The sequence below is a fragment of the Lygodium microphyllum genome, chromosome 8, assembly GCF_053477565.2.
Source record: "Lygodium microphyllum isolate KBCC chromosome 8, Lygodium_microphyllum_v1.1.10, whole genome shotgun sequence".
Lineage (NCBI taxonomy): Eukaryota > Viridiplantae > Streptophyta > Polypodiopsida > Schizaeales > Lygodiaceae > Lygodium > Lygodium microphyllum.
Window position 1 is genome coordinate 76,957,015 of NC_141142.1, and position 21,927 is coordinate 76,978,941.

The 21,927-nt window shown below is 42.5% G+C and overlaps 1 protein-coding gene and 2 pseudogenes across 1 annotated transcript in view; 1 reads left to right on the forward strand and 2 right to left on the reverse strand.

Annotated features, from left to right (window-relative positions):
* The window catches only part of LOC148032473 (blue-light photoreceptor PHR2-like), an 83,999-nt gene that overhangs the window by 23,535 nt on the left and 38,537 nt on the right, over positions 1 to 21,927 (reverse strand). The gene's annotated exons all lie outside the window — the stretch shown is intronic.
* On the forward strand, positions 2,414 to 4,013 carry LOC148032474 (uncharacterized; annotated as a pseudogene).
* LOC148032475 (uncharacterized) lies at positions 10,023 to 11,800 on the reverse strand (annotated as a pseudogene).

Below are 21,927 nucleotides of genomic sequence, written 5' to 3' on the forward strand. Positions count from 1 at the left end.
GTTTGTTGATAGATATTCATCCTTAATGTAGACAATTTGCAACTCTCAAGTACCAATGAAGGAAAAATCAAAGAATGCAAGGTTCATCTAAGATGCACATTTGAGATGTCAAACATGGGTTGCTGGGCATTCAATTTGTACAAAATGAAAATTGCATTCTTATGCAACAATCTAAGAGTATATATAGATTGCTAGAGTGGTTCGCATTGCATAATTGTCAACCTATCACGACTCCTATGGAGTTAAGGCTAAAATTGTCTACGCATGATGGCAATCAATTATTTGATGCTAGTATGTAAAGCCACATTATTGTGGCCCTATCTATTTATGCAACCAAAGATATAACATTCAGTATGCTGCATCACACACGAGCATGCATAAGCACAACCCACGTATGCAGAATTGGCAAACCATTGAGCATGTTCTTTGTGCACTCAGGATTTTTGTTTGATGTTTTCCAATGGGTGACTTGTAGTCACATGCTTATAGTGACTCGGATTAGGCTACTAACTAACTTCTTTGGCCACTTGTGCATATCTTGAATCCCATACTACAGCAATAACAATCCAACTATTGGTGAGTAGGAACCCTTTCCCTGTCAGAGTGCAGCAAGTAGGGAAGCATATGACCGGACTGAAAAGACGATGAACATGGACAGGAGAGAGAGAGAGAGAGAGAGAGAGTAGAACGTAGAAATCTGCAGTGAATGAATGCTAATAAAGGGAGCAGATCTGTACACTAGGCTGTTACATGTGTCCGCGCGAGCTCTCTCAACCTGCACACACCAAACTGAATGATGTGTGACCCCAAGCAAGCCAGCCTATAAATAGGCCAAAATACAATCATAAAATAAGGCAGGTCAACCAGTAAAATTGTAATGAAGGTGGGAAAAGCATGGATTTTATGTGGAAAATAGATGGGGAAATAGTAGGGGAAATGTGGGAAATGTGGGGGACTATATAAGTCAACCCCAAAAGGATTGTAAGGTACCTATTTTGATTTGACATCTAATCTCCAACTCAATCTGCTTCCTTCCTCACCTGTGCTCTCTCTCAATTCACGCTACTCCTATCTCCCCTTCCTTCTCTATCTTCAGTTGCCTTCCGTGGCTTTCCTCCATCTCCCAGTTCCCCTTCATTGCATTGGTATCAAAGCCTAAAATTCTAGCACCTACAGAGCAGCTTTGCATTGATGGACAGAACTATTGTTATCTAGGTGAACCAAATGGAATCCAGCATGTGAAAGAGAGTGCAGGTCGATTGGAATCAAGGCACTCAAGGCGGCCAAACTCCCTCACGCACCGTTTCCACCAGTGAGCCATTCCGTTTGCTTCCGCCAATCACGAACTCAACATTTCGTTTGGAGAAACCAGCAGCCTCGCTTCAGCCGTCACTTCTCTGCCTCACGTCGCCCTCACCGTTCTGTCCATTCGCTACAGTTCTGTCCGTCTTTTTTTTATGTTCACGTCACCGTTACTGCCTGCCACCATCTTCGCCAGTGTTGCTCGACCACGAGGTAGTAATACGCCAACTCCTCCGGAATACGCCATCTCCACCGGACTGACAATCTCTTCGCGCCTGTTCGGTGCACCCCTCGTTGTCATACGCTGCCGCGATTCCGTCGTTCCTCCGCCACCGTTTCCGTCACCCGCCCGCGCCTTCCACTGGCCACCGTTTCCGCCACCGTTTTCATACCTTAGACTAATTTTCTAATCTATTTCCTAAGGCTAGTAAGGTTAGTTAACCTGAGGGGTAATTAACTCATTAATTGTGAGTTAGTTTAGTTAGTCTAGTCCTAACAATCCTAGTTAGGCTAGGACAATCCTAACAGTCCTAGATAGGCTAGGACAGTCCTACCAGTCCTAGCTAGGCTAGGACAATCCTAGGACTTCCCAAAAAAAAAAAAAAAACCTCTTTTAGGGCACTTCTACAGCCGTGTTCTGGGCCCTTCTCAGCCACCTTTGTGGCTCATTTCGAGCATTCTCTCCATCCTCTTCACCGAGTTTTCTTCAAGCCTCTTCATCGACTCCATCGCACACTCATGGCTCCCAAGCATGTACCCCGATCAGATGAGACGTTTCAGCATGGCGATGATGTTGCTTAGTAGGAGCAGATGCCAGTTACAGAGGGTGTACCTCCCTCACAGCCAGTTCCTGCTATGCCTACAGACACAGTTTTTGGATGCATTGGCCTCGATGCTTCAGGGGGCTTTTCGACAAATGGGTCAGCAGTTGGGGCAGCAGCTCACCACTACTATGGCTATGCATGATACAGCTATCACCCAGATGGGTCAGAACATTGGGCAGCAAATCACTACTGCCATCAGTATGCATGATAAGGGTAAGCAGGCCGCACCCCAGCACGGGGATCAGTCGGATAGCCAGGGTGATTTTCCTGACCCACGCAGGGGATTTATGGCTGATGATCGTCGCACTTATGATGTTGGTTCTATGCATGCACCCCAGCATGGGGATTATGTTGATATAGGTGATGCCTTGCCTGTGCCGCCAAGCACTTCTTTTTTTGATTCTAGGCCGCCATTTGGCTCGCAGATTTCATTGGCTGAGCCGTCCGTTTTGGGCCGGCCTACTGGCATATTTCCGCCCACGGCGAGCATGCCTGGATTGGGTGTTGGGTTTCAGGGCAGTTGGGAGAGAGGCCAGTCCTCTTCTCAGCCTTTTTCTATGCCACCCACTCACCGAGATGTTTTTGGCAGGCAGACTCAGCAGGGATTGCATGCTTCGATGACACTCCTGTTAATACATTCAGTCAGACTCAGCCTGCGTATCAGGGAGGTAATGTTTTCAGTCAGACGCACTTTATGCATCAGGGGAGTGGTTCTCCTAACCAGCATGATGCTGAAAGTGGGCAGCATGCAAACATGGATGATATGCTTTCAGATGCCTTACGTTCATACAGGGCTTTGCCTGAGGATGTTCGTGATGAGATACCCTTTTTACAGTATGTGAGCTTCAAGCGTGAGGATGCTAGATATGCTGGTAGTCACTCCAGGAATAACGCAGCCAAAGATGTGAAAGATAAAATCTTTGTGCACAAGTTTAAGGGTGACACTCGCACTCCCAATGAGTTGGAGGAGTGGCTCACGAAGCTGGAAGATTATTTCCGCTTCTACCCTAAGAATGATGAGGAGAGGATCATTTTTGCTGGCATGCATTTACAGGATTATGCACATACATGGTGGCGTTACATGCGAGAGTCGCCTCAGAAGCCAACCACATGGAAACAGTTCAAGGAGCTTATGGTCACGACTTTCGTCTCGGCCCTAATCCTTGAACAATACCTGGCTGATTTTTATGCACTATCTCAGACAAGTACGGTCCAGGAGTACTTGCAGCGTTTTTGGAGGCTTTCCTTATTTGTACAAGACATTTCCGAGAAGGGGAAGCTGCTGCATTTTATACAAGGCTTAAATCCCTCTCTGGCTGCTGATGTGAGAGCTCATAATCCTCAAACCATTGAGCGAGCAGCCCAGCTTGCTGAGGTGTTTGAGCCAAAATATGCTGGCAAGTACAAGCATTTGTCAGGTAGCTCCTATGATACTGTTTATGAGGCTGACAGGAAGACAAAGTTTGCTGATTGGATCGATAAGAAATCAGCAGCTGCCCCCTTTCCACGATATCCAACGGTTACTGGGAGTACAATGCCATATGCAAAGCCATACAGGCCCATGGATGCAAAGTCAGGTGTCAAACCCAGTGCTGGTTTTGACAAATCAGAAGTTAAACAACATTCCAAGGTCATAATGGATGGTAGGAAAAAGGCAAATTTATGCTTTAGGTGTGGAGAGAAATGGACACCTGAGCACCGAGATGTGTGCAAAATGAAGAATGTCAGCTCAGCCAAGCTCAGCATGATAATTGAATTATCAGATGATGATGAAGTGGCTGATGTAGCAGACCCCCATGATGTCTCTCATGAGGAATTGACAGGAGCTCATGATGCAGATGAATCTCCTGACACAGAAGCCACAAAGGGGACTGCATTTCCCTTTAATCCGGGTGGGGCTATTGAGCAAACCACTTGTGTGATGCATGAGATTGATATTCAGCCTACATAAGGCAGGACAGGCCGTAAGCCAACACTCTCTGTGTTGGAGCATCAACCTACAATGCCTTTTCATGTCAGAGGTGATGCTAATGGTAATGTCCCTGTGGATGATGAGCAGATTTATTGGGATGCCCAGTCTACACTGTATACCATCTCACTTCATGCCTTGATGGGTGTCAAAAGTGCTGACACAATCAGGTTGAAAGGAATGATTAATGGCAGATCTATTCATGTATTGGTAGACAGTGGTAGCGCTCACGGTTTCATTAATTGCAGAACATTGCAAAGAGTGGGATTGGTTGCTACAGAGATAGACCATAGTCTTAAAGTGCCGGTTACCCGCAGGCCTTCTGCAACCGCTACCCATTCCTGAAGGCAAATGGACTCACATTGCCATGGACTTCATTACAGGCTTGGCTTCTACAGATAAGGGTTGGGATAGCATATTCGTGGTGGTTGACAGGATGACCAAGCAGGCCCATTTCATACCGACTAGGACTCGGTACTCCAATTCACAGGTTGCCTGGCAATTCATTGAAAATGTGTTCAAGCACCATGGTTTTCCTCAAAAGATTGTCAGTGACCGGGATGCTAAGTTTATGGTCCACTTTTGGCACGAATTATTCACTACAGTCGGTGCTTCCCTTGCGCCTAGTATTGCTTATCATCCCCAAACAGATGGACAATCAGAGAGGGTGAACAAATGGTTGGAGGAGTATTTAAGGCATTACTGTCATGACACACAGAAGTCTTGGGACAAATGGTTAGCATTGGCTGAATTTTGTTACAACAGCACCAAACACCTCTCTATTGGCATGAGTCCATTCGAGGCTATGTATGGATGCAAAGTGGGAATGGCTTCCAGGGTTGCAGACTTGGCTGTGAAAAATCAGCAAGCAAGAAATGATTTGGAGAGTATGGATGCCCTTCTACAGTTGGCTAAGAAGAATATGCAGGATGCCCAAGCCAAGCAGAAGAAGTATGCGGATGAACAAAGGAGGTACTTATCTTTTGAAGAAGGGGATTATGTGCTTTTACGTCTCCATAAGAATCGATATGCCTCACTGAAAGGTAATACCAACACCAAGCTTGCCCACAGGTATTATGGCCCCTACAAAATCGTCCGCAAAGTTGGGGAGATAGCATATCAGTTGGAACTATCCAGGACCTCCAAGATCCATAATGTTTTCCATGTATCATTGCTGAAACCACATGTCGGACAGCATGTCCAGGTTCTTCCTAAGTTGCCTCCTATGGATGAAGAGGGCCACATCATTTATGTGCCGGAGCAAGTCAAAGGCTTCAGAGATCACGTGCTCAAGAATAAAGCCTACACAGAATACCTCATCAAATGGAAAGGTTTATCTGAAGATGAGAATTCTTGGCAACCTGAGAGCATTGTGCAGGACTACCTCTATCTCCTACAAAGCTGATCAGTTTCTGCTGTATTTTTCTCATTCAGGGCAGCCTCATGGAAATTTTGAGGGGAAAATTCTTTGGGAAGGGATGGCTGTAATGAAGGTGGGAAAAGCATGGATTTTATGTGGAAAATAGATGAGGAAATAGTAGGGAAATGTGGGAAATGTGGGGGACTATGTAAATCAACCCCAAAAGGATTGTAAGGTACCTATTTTGATTTGACATCTAATCTCCAACTCAATCTGCTTCCTTCCTCACATGTGCTCTCTCTCAATTCATGCTACTCCTATCTCCCCTTCCTTCTCTATCTTCCCTTGCCTTCCGTGGCTTTCCTCCATCTCCCAATTCCCCTTCATCGCAAAAATAATTGCAGCAAAACAGTCAAACTGCAACAAAAATAATAAAAACAACAATGAAACACAAAACAATGCCAGTATTTAAGAGCCATATCAACCACAGAATCAACTGCATGTGGCAAGTAACATTTGCTGCCAGTGAATCGGCATGGGTTGTAGACTTCCAATTCAAATCCAGGGAAGTAGAAATAGACCCATACCTCTCCATCTCAAAGCTTGTCAAAAGCTCCTAAACATTGTTGGGTATGGAACTCAACTATATGACCAATAGGCTATGGTGGATGGAACTCCATGGAGACACAAACATACACACAGAGAACTCTTGCAAGTACAGAAACTGAAAGATAGATTGATAAAAATAGGTAAGGTAAGTGAGATACAAGTACAAGTGATAGAGCCTAAATATATAGGCTAGCATGTATAGCTAACCCTTTGACCCTTATTTAATGCTAAGTGGTGTAAAAGATGTTCACACCTAAACACGCACTGTTACGCACAATAATGTGTGTTCACACACGAGAATAAATAAAGCTAACAAATCCCCCTTTGGGTCATGGGTAACTGAATCCATGACAAGAAACATATGAGAAAGGAAAAGGGAAGGCCTTACCTCGGAGAGGAAGTGTCTAATCCTATACAATTTTGATGAAGAAATTTGGAGAACTTTTGATAATTTTGAAATGCTCCAATCTACATGTGATATGCCCCTAAAGAAACAAAAATTAAACTTTAATTCAAAAAGGTTTAAATTAAACCTTATCTTTCTTGGAAATGTGTGATGAGCCGAAAGGCTAATGACATGGGCCACAACAAGATGACAAACAAATCAAATGCACGTGCAGACTATCGACAGTTTTGACAAATGGCTGCAGGTCAACAGCCGTGACTCTTCGAACGTGGTGCTAGAGACTACACAGATCCCAAAACACGAAGGTGCAATAATAGGTGCTGAGCAGGTCTATTGGGACAACATGATGACAAGACAGGTCGCTTTTCTTCTTCTCTTTCTTCTTCTTCTTCTTCAAGTTCATCACCTTCTTCTTGGGGCATGGGCACCGAGTAGAACAAAGAAGTAAACATAAAAGCTTGAGGCTACAATTAACCCACTCTCATACCATTGTTGGATATGGAGCTTACATGTGTAACCAATAGGCTATGGTGGATACAACTCCATAGATTCATAATAATAGGTGAGATACATGAGATGCAAGTACAAGTGATAGGGCCTGAATATATAGGCTAGCATATATAGCTAATCCTTTGACCATTATTTAATGCTAAGTGGTGTAAAAGGTGTTGACATCTAAACATGTACTTTTACACACAAAAATGTCTATTCACACACAAGAATAAATAAAGCTAACACACATACCACTACTAAAAGATGAAAATTTTTCCTCAAGGTGTGCCAAATCTCATGATCTAGAAAGAAGTCGAGAAGTCCTATATCCATCGTCTCAAAGATCTCATGTAGTGCCTCCTTTGTCTGCTTAACCTTCTAGGCACAGTCACCTCTCAGAATAAAATCCTCGACCTAAAGGACGAACAAGGTGTGTGAAATCAATCTTTCTTCCATGGATGGATGGTAATTCCCTGATTACAACTTAGTTACAGCATCAACACTTACTACAGAACCGAGAAATGTAAATTAACTCACAATCTCAAACAATGGAGACCCCATTGGCCCCAAAACTAGCGCCCCTTTTAGTATTTCCTTAATTAAAGAACAAGTTGATGTATAAGGGGATTTTCCCAATCCCTTTCCACATTCCAACTTCCCTTCCTATTCAAAATGACCAGCAAGTCTTCAATTTGACTTGTCCCTTGATTCGGGCAGTCATCAATAGGCCTTCATTGCAAGCTTCAAAAGGTTTCATACCAACCATGGCAATGTAGGCGACTAATTAAGGATGTGAAAAATGGTGGCCACTACCTTAGGCCATAGACATTGTGGTGTCCATCGATACTCCATCATAGTCCACGCCATCTCAATCACACTCCAATATACCATTTTCCTGATATGTTGATGTTGGCAAATTCTTGGTGAATGCCACAATGTGCACAAAACCTAGCAAGCTTGTTAGAGACAAACTCTCTTTCTTTGTTTGATCATAGGATTTGAGTTTCCTACCAAACATGTTTACCTTAAAGATCAACCAATCCTTGAAGTGTGAGAGTGCTTCAAACTTCAACTCCATGAAAAAAACGCCCATGTCATCCTCCTAAAATCATGAACAATTAGCATAAAATACAAACCCCCATTAAGGGACTCCGTCTTCATCAATCCATATAAGTTCATTAAAACAAGTTCCAAGGGCTTCTTCGCCCTTCATGAAACCTTGCTAGGAATCGCATCTCTATGTTGCATGCCATGACTGCAAGACACACATATGGAATGGTTCACTCCATCTCCAACGAGCCATGAACAAGTTGTCCCTGAGCCGCCTTCCTAAGGTACTCATAGTTGAGGTGGCCAAACCAAGCATGCCATAGCTCGGTCTTTGTAAAACGAGCCTTTCTCTTCACATAGGGTGGTAAATAGTCCCATTAAGCACTAATTACAACAATTAACAAATGTAAATAGCCCCATTAAGCACTAATTACAGCAATTAATAAATTCACAAAATCTAAATGCATACTTTACCGTACATCTTGGACATTGGACAGCCTGTTGGCCCCAAAACTGGTGCCACTTGCAGTATTTCTTTAACTTTTATTGCAAATGGGGGGAGTACAACTGAGATCCTCTGAACTCCCCCGAAAATCCAAGTGCCTCTTTCTGTCAAAATTGATAGCAAACCTCCAAACCAATTTTCCCCTTGGTTAGCTTGGGGATTGGCCTTCACCCTACTCTTTCAAAGACAAATCCGGCCCCAAATCTAATATCACTTGGCTAGCCTCTTGAATCTCCCTAAAATTTCTCAATTTCAACTCCTAGAATTCAAGTCCTAGGCCCTCAATTCTAAACGCGCATCCTGAGACAGTTGTCAAAACCCTAATTTTGGCTGCAAATTAGGGTTTACAGCAAAGATTGACTGAAATCTCTTCCTTTGATGGCTCAAATTACTAGAAAATGCTGAGATGACTAGAGAGATGGCTAGGGGATAAAAGAGAATGCTCTAGACCTAGTTGTCTCCATACATCGTACGGTAGTGTTCATACCGTATGATCCGTACGGTACCTTACGTTGAAACGGGCCCTTTTTGGCCACCTCGTCTGCGCGTCCCGTGTTCCGCCTACCTTTAATACGATGTTGGGAGTAAAGGTCTCATGCCTTTTAAATGTGCTCGGGTGTGAACATACCCTTAGCACTTGTACTTACACATATATATCTATCTAAAAACCTAAAGGTACACTATCGTCATTGTACCTACAAACGTGCTCTCTCAACTCTACTCTATCTCACTCTCTCAGTCTCTCATTGCATGTAACGACTGTGTGTCCCGATCTCCGTGCCTAACCCGTCACTACAAACTAGTATCAGAGCCCACGTGCTCAACACTCTGTCAGTCTTGCAAGTGTCAACAGCAGAGTCAGAGTTGCAGGTTGGGCTGCAGGCATCGTGGGCGACAGGACTGACGAAGTCCAAGTCAACGGACTGTGGGACGGAGTGCGACAAGTCGGGAATAGGCGACAGTCACCAATCGGACACAGTAGGCGATGAGAGCTAACGAAACGAGCTGACTAGCATGGCGACGACTAGCGGGGACTGACGGGACAGTCGGGTGTAGGCGTAACAAGCTAGGCGAATGGTCGAGGGTCCAACGTGGCCCACGATGCCAACGGGCTTTGCTGGCAAGTGACCATGCAACTGTCGACCTGCAGATAGACAACGGGGGAATGGGGGGGGGAGGAGGGGGGGGAGGAGGGGGGGGACAGCACAAGTGCCAAGCACACTCTAAAGATATTCATAGATCACACTTTAAAGATTAGATCATGAAAATTTACATGTAACATGATAATAGATATACATGAATCACAAAAACACCTAGAGGTTGGATCATATTCATGAATCATGAAAAAAAGATACAAGAGCATAAAAGATAAGTTGATAACTAATGATCCATAAAACACCACAGTCCACTGAGTCCTTAGTCAATGACCATAAATATAAATGATAAGACAAAGTCACACAAGAGAACATCTGTCTGAACTCTGAAGAGTCAAGACTCAAGTCTCATCAGTGATCACCCTCCTCGACATCTGCATCACTATCACTAGCACTGCTAGATGCACTGACAGAAGTAATATCTGACTCAAAGTGGTCATCGGCACTACTAAATGAGGGCGAGGGTACATTTGCTGAACTGCTGGCACCCCTACTTGTCGACCTTGACCTCCATGATGAAGCTCATGTGTGGTGCGCTAGAACTGATATCTCCTCATATAGCATGGTATAAATGTCTAGCTCCTCTCTGGGAATGTTTGAAATGTCCTCCATTTTCTCAATGTCAATCTTGTCAACATTCACTTGGCAAGGCTCAGGAGATGAAGATGTGTGCTCCAGGAGGCGAAGATTACAATGACAGTACACAAGTCTCTCAAGCTATGCTGTAGTCAAACGGTTCCTCTTCTTTGTGTGGAAGAGGACCCAAGTGCTCCAGTTTCTTTCACAAGGACCTGAGCTTCAGTCTTGTGAAAGAACTCGAATAGCAAGACGTTTCTGCCAATCACATGACAAAAACAAGAAAAAAATATTATAATTGATTCCTGTATCATGATTCATGTTTGTCCTGAAGCTTGAAAGTTGAGTCTAGACTGTGGTTTATGGGTTAGCCTACTTACCAAGGTAGGTGCGGATGTCTCATATTTCTCCCACCAAGACACAGGCTGCAACTGTGTCTCTCGAAGCTCTGCTGTAGGGCGACCAAAAGAGAGACTCCTATTTCGAAAGAGGAGAAGATCATCTTCTAGCCTTCTCAGCATCTGCACATCTCCTCCTGCCCACTTTGAGAAGTACTCCTCAATGCCATGCTCTAGCTCCTCATTCTCGTATTGCATCTCATCATGCCATAGAGAATGCAATACGTGTGCAACAGCATGGATTGGTCTATGAAACCAATCCCATCGCGTGTTCCACACACATTGAAGCTCCTCAATCCAATATTGACATATGTATAAGTTTATAACAAATTATAATCATAAATACGCACACAATTAGTGTCTTCTAGACACTAAAAATAAGTTAATACCACAATGGAAAAAGTTAAAACTTTAAAAGGAACTTACTTTGAGCGAGGAAGATAGGCATTGCTCTCAAAAGCCTCTCTGATCTTATCCATGTACTCATACAACAATCCCATGGTACTCCCCTCCATGTTAGTGATGCGTAAAACGAAGTAGATAGGCTTGATGGACTTCACAAAAGCTTCAGCCTCCAAGAACAATGTCTCATCCATAGCCTGTCGCGCAAAAGACCCTATAGTGTGTATCTTGATGCTCAAGCATGGCTGACCACTCTCTGGACACAACTCTGCGCATCAAGCCCTAGCGCACTCGCACAATCCGCTCAACAACTATAAACATATACGCAAAGAGTGTGCTAGATGGCTTCAGCAACTCAAGGTCACTGTGTGCACAATAGATGCTCAACACTTTAGGCTTCTTGGTGACAAAGTTCACCATGGACTTTGCAGTAGTAAGAATAGTGTTTACCCAATTCAATTTTTGCAAGTCCTCCATCAATAAATCAAGAGAGTGTGATGCACACGGAGTCCATCTAATCTTGGGATAGGCAGCCTCAAGCATTTGCCCCATGGAAACACAATTGGAACCATTATCCGTAATCACCTACACCACATTTTCTGGCCCTATCTCCTCAATGGTTGTGTGTGTATGCCCATAGATGTATGAGCCTGTGATCACTGTACCAGGAGCTGAAGCATCAATGGCTCTCAAGAACATTGTCCCCTTGCATGAGGACACTAGATATACACTGCGTTTACGTACATCTGTCCACTCATCACATAACACAGTACATCCATACTTTACCCAAGTGGCCTTCAATGGTTCTAACTGAGCCTGTATACGCATCTTCTCATTTTTCAATTCTCATGTGCGCATACCATCATAGGAGGGACCTTCCCACTCGCATCCAATACGGCTAATGGCCCTCACGGCTGATCTCCATCGTGGGGTTCGCAATACATAAAAAGGTATAGCACACTGTATAAAGCAGCGAGTGAGCTCCCTAGTGGCCTCGTGAATAGCTTGCTTTTGCAAGCTTGCCTAAATGCTTGCCTTCTGAAGTGACCCTTTTGCCAGCCCTGCCACTGTACATGTACCAACTCCACTTCCACTACTAGTGGACCCTGCCAATGGAGTCCTGTGCACCCCAACCCCTCCCACTGAAGCTGCATCTGACTCCAATGTAGCTCTACTCCTCTTTGATGGCCCTGTAGCTGCAGAAGCTACATCGTCTACTCCCCTCTCCCCTATAACTGACGCACTTTGATTGCCTAACCGACTAAGCTTCCACGCTTGAAGAGAAGCCTTCACGTTTGCGGGTACATATGGGCACGGGCCTATGTCTTTATTTGCCACATGTGCAAGATGATATTTGATCCTTGTGGCTGCCCCTCCTCTTTCAATGCCACAATAATTACATCTCCATCGCTTGGAGCCACCACCACCTCTATACTCGGTGAGAATCGTCAACATGATCCCATGCAGCATTCTTCACCATGATGAGTGCAAGGCCCAAGCTGCAGCGTGAGATGGTCACAGCTTCACAAATCAGAATCACGATTCATAGGCTACAACCTACAACCACAGAAATTTGAGATAGAAGATTCGAGATGTGTGAGAGAGAGAGAGAGAGAGAGTGTGTGTGTGTGTGTGTGTGTGTGTGTGTGTGGCTCTGGAGTCCTCAGTCGACAAAGGAGCAAGCCCGACAGAGTGGAGAGAAGAAACCTAGGCAGGCGAAAAGTCGACTAGAATGTGGGAGTCTAGAGGCACTTTCGGGTCAAATTTTTGCCCCAAATTGCATTCTGCAAAAACGTCGTTTCTTGGGCGTTTCTGTTTCTAGAAACGATGTAGCGTTTCTAAAATGCCAGAAACGGCGTTTCGTTTAACTATGATTGCTAGAGGTTGCAAGAGTGATACTTTGTATCCACTTCATGTATCTAGTGTGCATGACCGTGTTGTTGCCGTGACCGAGCAGCCAAGTGTTTCTTTGTGGCATGGCCGGTTGGGACACATGAGTCAAAGAGACAATCCTCATGCGGTGCCGAAGAGACAATCCTCATAAAGGCGCTTGTGCCTTAATGAGCAGTTTTGGAAAAAATCAGTACCGTTGTCATTGTCATGACTACCTTTTATAGGGTGTTACATATGAGTGTTTGCAAGGGGTCCACCATGGGCCTTCTTGTTCACTTCTTTAGAGTGGCATTGGTGGAGGCACGTGCTTGTACAGTGATCACAGAGACACAGCGTGCACATGTTTTAGAGATAGCAGAGAGGAGATGAACATGCATGCATAAGCCCATCCATGGTTTTGCCGCTTGGTTCATCCAACCTACAAGTCGTTGGCGATCATGGATGATAGAGAGTTTTGTTCAAACCAGCTTGCTTATTTGACTCGTGTGGTCCCTATGGATAATCACAATGCAATAGTAGAGGAGCTAGGATGTTATCCAGATCAAAGAGGGCATGTGGCTTTCGCTTCTCACTTACTGGAGAAGAGAGTCACTTGTGAAGCCTTTATTTTGGTGGCAAAACTTTGGATACGCATTGGAAACCCTTCAACCCTTAGCCATGAGGGACCTTGCCCAAGATTGCTCTTCAGGTGCATGTGAGAGAAACTGGAGTGTTTATTCTCTCATTCACGCAAAGATTCGCAATTGGCTTAGCACACAACAGTCAGAGCCGCTAGTCTATTGCTGCACTAACTTACGCATGATGAGAGCTATGATAAGCATGGGTAGTCCAAAGCAGGTGAAGTTTAAACACTTGACAATAAAATTTAAAATTTGTTGCTTTAAACCTTTGAACTTTGAAGTTTATACTTTACAATTTAGACTTTAGCATTTACAATCTTACGTGCATCATTGCATTGTGTAGGTGAATGTTGATACATTCAAGTTGACGGGTGACACTCTTCGAAGAGTACATCAAGAGATGGACGAGAAAGAGGAGATGATTTTTGCAAAGCTCTATAGAGAGCTTATAGCAACAGATACTCATGACACTTGCAGTCAGCGTGCTCGTGGGCAAGGAGTTCGAGTACGTGGTAGCAAGGGCATGGTCATTCGACGCCCTTCAACATCGAGGAGAGGTGGTTCAAGTGGCTTGCAAACATATATAAGGCAAGGCTCTAGTAGCTCACATCCTATGCCTCATGATGATGTCCCCCCCTTGTCTATACAACTGCCACCTAGGGAGCCATCATTTGATGATGCTGGTAACCTCATTAGTGAGGATCAATATGAGTGTATCTCATCATCCGATGCCGAGGAGTCATATTCAAATTCTCTTAATGAGCACTCAAATGGTTCTGATGATGATGATGATATTAGTGATAGTGATGCCTCACTATACATTCATAGGTCTCTCTCTTTTTTGTATCAGATATCTACTATCATTGTATCCACATGCATGATGTCACTATGATATACTAGATTGTAGTTGTATCACATGTTTTACGCAACCCATGCGACCGCGATGGTCACCCTCATGTATTCATCTTATTTTGTAATGAAATGGCTATTTTCACTTTAAATATGTATTCTATCATTTAATGATTTATGGTTTTTGTTATTTAAAAAAATCATCTTAAAGTTTTTTCCGTACTAATATCGTACCACACCTTATAAAATCATAAGGTACCATTTAGTACCATATTTTATCAAATCGTACCTCCTTATAAAATCATAAGGTATGATTCAGTACCATATTTTATCATACCGTACCTTTCGTACTTGACAGCTATGGCTCTAGAGAGAGAAATCTCAGAGTTTCATCATGAGAAACACTAAAAATTTGTTGCTCCCCTGCTCAACAACCATCAAACCTATCACCTATAGCTTAGGACTAGCAGAAAGTCTATTGCCCCCTCCTATATGCTATCACCTACACTCGAAGGACCTTCGGTTGCTATCACTTGCTCCTAGAGGGCTCCAAATTGCTATTAGTTGTTGTAGGACTGGTCCATGGTGGTTGCAAACCACATCAGCAACATCTCCTTGCTCTCTAACAGTCGCCTTCTCTCTCACGATGGCTAGAATAGACTTCCACAAGTCCCTAAAAACGTTTATCCCACTTGCATTGGCAAATTTTGCCAAGCGACAACCTTCTAATCCCATTTTTCAACATTATTCAACTTATTAAATTAATTTTTAAAATATTAATTCTGAAAATTAATTTTAATATTATTATAGTACTTAAAAAATCAATTTCATCCAACAATAATTAAATTGGCTAGGTCAATGTGTCTTCCAAGTATCCTTGAGCAATTATTGACCCTTAGACCAGCATCAATTCATTAATTAATGCCTAGCCTCTAATATTACCATTGACATTAGTGGCAAATAAATTGGTCTAGGCCAAAATCTAACACTAGGTACCACCTAGTACTTGTCAAACATAACTTATTGCAACTTTTTCCTTTGCTACCTACTATATCCTCGGGGTCCTTGGCCCGTTACCATAAAATAATTGCCATGTGCATCACATGTGCTAAACAACCTTGCATATTTCATTAATAACTTAATCAAATATTATGGACAAGATTAAAGCATCTTAAAATTTCACCTCACCGTGACACTGAGAAAATGAGAGGTAAAGATCGATGAAGCGTGTATCTTGTAGACTCCAATCACCTCATGAACTACACAAAGAACTTGTCTCGAATCTCCATCAAGAACTCAAAAGAAGTTATCGAGCTTGACCATAAGGCGAAGGGCACAAATCTTGCTCACTAAAAGGAGATGATGTCCAAAATCCGACACATAGAGAACCTCTAATGTGTGAGCACCACCATGCCCATCCAGAATCAGTCGCATATCACCTTTGCCTTTCATGGAGACTAAAAAACTATCACCAATGAGAATTTGCCCATGCATCGAACGCATACACACAATACCATGTATAGGAGTTATGTGGCAAGAAGCACAACTATCCACAATCCACTCACGAGGCTAGGGATCCATGATCACTACATCAAAAGCCGTTGGTGTCAAATCCCAAATCACCTCCAAATGGAAAAAGTGACTGATGAAGGAGCAACCACTGCACCTAAGTTCTTCATAGATTTCTCCTTGGTATCCTTCTTGTCCTTGTCGCAGCAATCATTCTTCCAATGACCTATCTTGCCACAAATGTGACAAGTAGACTCCTTGACTTTGTCTTGCTTAGCCTTTGCATCCTTCTTCTTCTTCTTTTTCTTTCCCTTTTGCTCTGAAGATTGACATGTCAACATCTCTATCTTTGGAGGGTTCTGATCTTTGAGTTGTTTCCCTTGATACACGACCGTTAAAACCGACTCGTCCCACTTAAGGGTGTTTGTCCATCCTAAAGCAATCAAGGCGGAGTAAAATGCACAGTAACTACAAAAGAAGGTGGAGTAAAATGCATAGTAACTACAAAAGAAAAGTTATCGCAACGTCCTCTAAGGTAATCGCCTTCCTTACATTTTGAGCCTGCAATCATACTCCCGCATGAAAGCAGACTTGGACATGTTCAACGTTTGCATCACTACCTCAACAGACACCCACTTCATCACAGTCATCCCATTGTATAACTAATCGAATTCTAGCCATATCTCCTAAGCAACAATCAATTGCTTTCCAAGATGGCAAGCATCATATGCGGTAATTCTCCCCATTGAATTTCTAATCTTGAGAAAGAGCCAATAATTGTAGGTGTAAAGTACCTTTGGATGTAAAGTCTCTTAATCTCTGTATATATAAACTTACACGAGTGTGAACACACCCTTATTTATACCCTAATATAAAAACACATTTTATTCTTTGTGTACCGTGACAGCCTAGTACACTGATCTTGGAATTCTCTCACTCTCACACTCAATACTGTTGCTCCTCCACTACCGACTTGCATTCCCACTATACACTCGTCCTGACAAAGTGATATCAAAGCTATGTCAAAGGTGTGCACGCTTCCCAAGGACAGTGTGAGTCAATTCAAGATTGCGTGTGCGTGCCAAGAAGGTAGGTCATCACTTTTATAGACAGGCGACAATGTCTTTGGCAATCAGCATAACCAAGGGAGACTAGCGAGACCAAGCAGACCAGGCGGCAGTCAGTCGTGGACAGGCGATATAGCAAGTGTCAATCAATCGTGACCCGGCGAGACAAGGTGGATCCAGGCAACGGCAAGCGGCACAACCTGACAGTCAATGGGAGCTAAGAATCTTTTTTGGTGACTTGACACATCTACCTAAGCCCTAGTTCGTGTGCTTGCACAATCTGCAAATTTGTGCCTAAAATTTAGGGTTTTTTCCAAATTTGATGTTGGTCATTCATAACAATGACATTGGATCCGAAAATTGTGGAAATTGTGTACATTGGCCTTAAAAAAATTTTGTGTGTTTCATGCATCAATGAAATTTTGCTCAACTGAGCCAAATTTATTGACATTGGTGCACATTTGGACCCCAGAATTTTGGGGCTTTTGCAAAATTTTGTGAAATTTTGCTGAATTTGCTTGTTCTATGCTCTCGGAATGAACTATTAATGCAATCGCGGCGGCTGATTGATCAGTGAAATTTTGGGGGTTTTGCTGAAATTTGTGAGTTTTGGTAAAATTGATGTCTGAAACGTACATTGGGGACATTGCTGAAGCAAACTTGGTGTTGTACGTAGTGAAATTCGCAGTTATTATCTCTCACTTGTGAGATTTTGAAGAAATTGCAGAGAATTCTGATGTTTTTTGTGTATCAAAAGTGCTTCTTGGTACACATGTCTGGCAACTCCCATTGAGTTGATATATTGCTGAATATTCATGATGCAGCAGTCTTAGTGATCACTTGCAGATCAAAGATTGTTGCAAATGTATTTTTGGTGATATTGCTGAAGTGGGAGTCACTTTGCAGTCGTGTATGCATGGTTTATATACTGAAATCTTACTTATATTGTTGAAAGTCATTCCTTCTACTATTGTACATGAACTCGGATCAATTCTTGCTCTTATCTCCTGAAATTTTGGGCTGAAATTAGCTGAATATTCAGTCTAATATTTACTATCATAAAATACAGCATTGGTACTTGGCACTTTGCTGAATAATGGCCACTAATGCTCCTGGCAGCAGTAACACTAAATCCCTTCTTGAAATCAAGAGGTTTGATGGCACTGGCTTTGACTTGTGGAAGGACAGATGCAAGGCATTTTGTTTCTCGAGGATTGTGAGGATGCTCTCTTAGAAATCAAGCCTGCAGCTATGACAAATGAGGATTGGGCTAGACTCAACAAGAAGGCCATTGCATACATTAAAATGGTTGTATCTGATGATGTACTTATAGACATTAAGCATCTTGATACAGGTTATGCCATATGGAAAAAGTTAATGGATACTTATGAAAATACAACTCCATTGAATCAAGTGCATCTCCAACACAAGATTGTGAACATGGAGTTGGATGAGTCTAAGCCAGCATCTGAGCATTTGAGTGCTTTCACAAGGATTTTGAGTCAATTTGCAAGACTCTAGTTTGGAGCCCTTCAATGATAAACTTAAGGCTATTCTCTTGTTGATGACTTTGCTTGATAGATAGGACTCTTTCGTTGTTTCACTTAGCAACAACCCTACTTTAACCTTTGATGGTGTTAGAGGCTCTATTCTCAAAGAGGAGATCAGAAGAAAGTCCAATGGAGAAAGGTGTGGTTCAGCCTATGATCTTATAGGCAGGTCAAAGAAGAGGGATAATGCAGCAAATAAAGGCAAAAGTAGGAGTAAAAGAAAGGGCAAACAACAGGATGTTACTTGCTATTAGTGTGGGCATAAAGGGCATAAAAAGCCCAATTGTCGATACCACAAGAAAGTGCAATAGGAAAAGAAACAGCAAAGAAAGAAAAATAAGGATGACAAGAAAGATGATGACAGCTCTCCCTCAAAAGAAGTTGCAAAGGCAAATATTGCATCTAGTATGGTCATTGAAGAGCTCTCTGACACTGGAGAGACACTTGTTGTAGCCGCATGCAATGATGTAGATATTATGGCAGCAGCATGTGATATGCACATCACCAAAAAGGAGGTAATTGATGCTTTGCTTTCAGCTCATGATGGGCTATACCAATCATGGATAGTGGACAATGGTGCCTCTTTTCATGTTACTCCCTCTTTGGAATCATTTTCTAAATACACTACAGGTTGCCTAGGCAAGGTTTACTTGGGTAACAACTATGCATTGAAGATAGAGGATATAGGTACCATTCATTTGGCTCTTGAAAACGGCCAAGAGCTGATTTTACACAATGTCAGATATATGCTTGGTATAAAGAAAGTCTATTGTCACTTGGGCAACTTGATGCAAGAGGATATTTTACTACCTTTGGTGGTGGAACTTGGAAGGTCCACAAGGGCTCTATGTTGATTGATAAGGTCAGCAAAAAGGGGACTTTACACTATTTGCATTGTAAAGCATTACTTGGCAAGTTCTTAGTTGTAGCTGAAGTTCATTCACAGATGGAACTTGGGCACAAAAGACTTGCCATATGAGCCAAAAAGAGCTTCAAGTTCTCTCCTCCCTAGGAAAATTTGATAAAAAAGGCTATGGTCTCGACTTTTGTAATGATTGTATATATGGAAAACGTGTGAAGTCTCCTTATTACTATGGTGTCGTTAAGAAGTCCAATGCTCTTGATTTAGTACACTTTGATGTGTGCACTATGCATGTCATTGCATATGGGGGTGCATGATACTTTGTTACTTTTATTGATGATTTCAGCAAAAAGTCGTGGGTGTATGGGTTAAAGAGCAAAAAAGAAGTGTTGGATGCCTTTAAAAGGTTTCATGCCTCTGATACCACACAAAAAGGGCTTAAGTTAAAAGTTATAAGAACGGATAATGGAGGCAAGTATGTTTCTAATGAGTTCAAAAAGTTTCCTGAGATACATGGCACTAAGAGGGGATTCACAACCCCTTACGATCCTACATCAAATGGCATGGCTGAAATATATAATCGCACACTTTGTGAGAGAGTCAGATGCATACTCTCCACAGTTGATCTCTTGTAGCAGTTCTAGGAAGAGGCTCTTAAAACTGCAATTCATGTATGCAATGGCTCTCCCAATCATGCATTGAAAAATGGCATTCCTAAAGAGGTTTGGTCTGGCAAACCTGCTTCATATGACCATTTGTGTGTCTTTGGTTGTGATGCCTTTGTGCATATTCCTATAGATTAGAGGACTAAACTAGACATGAAATTCATCAAGGGCATCTTCATGGGATATGGAGATGAGGAAGAGATGGGTTATAGAGTTTGGCTTCTTCACGACAGGAAGACAATACGTAGCCGAAACGTAGTATTCAATGAGACAAAGTTGTTGAAACACGCTAACAAGGTGACCTCAACAAAAAGGTCAAATTTCAGCATGAACATCCAACCGTTAGCTAAAGATTATGTTCCTTGTGATGCTGAAAATGAGCAACAACCTATTGTGCTACAACCAAAAGATAATGGACAGCAAATAGATTCACAGGATGGAATAGGATAACAAGAAAAACATGCTGAAAATAGATTACAGCGCAAGAAAATGCTGAAAATCAACCACCAAGTGATGGTGTGCACCTACCTAAGGATACAGGCCCATTGCCTATCAATACGGATCATCGGGTAATAAGGTCTACACGTGTCAAAAGGTAGCTATAGATGTTTCAACAATCTTTCAATTGCATTTTATTGACTGATGAAGGTGAGCCTTTGACATTTAGAGAGGCATAATCATGTGAAAACAAGAGAAAGTGGGAGCTTGCTATGTAGGAAGAGATGGTCTCTGTATGCAAATAACACATGGAAGCTTGTACCTTTGCCCAAGGATAGAAAAGCTATCCCTAACAAATGGATTTACAAGGTGAAACATATTAATGGGAAGCCCAAGTAGAAGGCACGTTTGGTTGCTAAGGGCTATACATAGAAGAAAGGCATAGACTTCCGAGAGGTTTTTTCACCGGTGGTGAAGATGACTACAATCCATGTTTTGTTTACTCTCACTGCATCCTTGGATTTAGAGTTGGATCAGATGGATGTGAGGACTATTTTTCTTCATGGTGACTTGGATGAGGAGATGTACATGAAACAGCCTGAAGGTTTTGCTATTCCAAGGAAAGAGCATTTAGTTTGTAAGCTGAAATGCAGCTTATATGGGCTGAAACAAGCCCCTAGATAGTGGTATAAAAAGTTTGATACTTTTATGCTCGGCCATGGATTCAAATGTAGTTGTGCAAATCATTGCTTATACACTAAAATGGTTGGTGATAGAAGCCTTATTGTGCCGGTCTTATACGTGGATGACATGCTGATTGCAAGAAAGCATAAGAGTACTTCACATGCTCTTAAAAGGCAGCTGAGTTCAACCTTCTTAAAAGGCAGCCATGGTTGCAACTCGTCTTGACATTGCTCATGTAGTCATGTTTAACCCCGGCAAACCACATTGGAAAGTAGTGAAATGTATCTTCAGATACTTAAAAGGTACACAAGACAAGTGCATATGTTATGAAAAGGGTACACTAGAGTTGGTAGGGACTTTGTGATTCAGACATGGCAAGAGATCTTAACACTAGAAAATCTACCAGTGGATATGTCTTTACTTTGGCTAGTGGGGCTATTTCTTGGTATTCAAGGTTGCAAAAAATTGTAGCACTAAGTACTACAAAGGCTGAATATATTTCAGCCACAGAAGCTTCTAAGGAAGCTATTTGGCTTGGCCATTTAGTCAAGGATTTTGGCAATCTTCACGAACTCTAGTGCTTGGTTGTGAGAGTGTCATATGTCTAGCTAAGAATGCCATGTTTCATGCACAAACCAAACACATAGATGTTCAATATCACTTTATTCGACAAGTCTTGGATGATGGTCTTGTCACACACTAAGGTTAAAACCCAAGATAACCTTGCAAATATTCTCACTAAA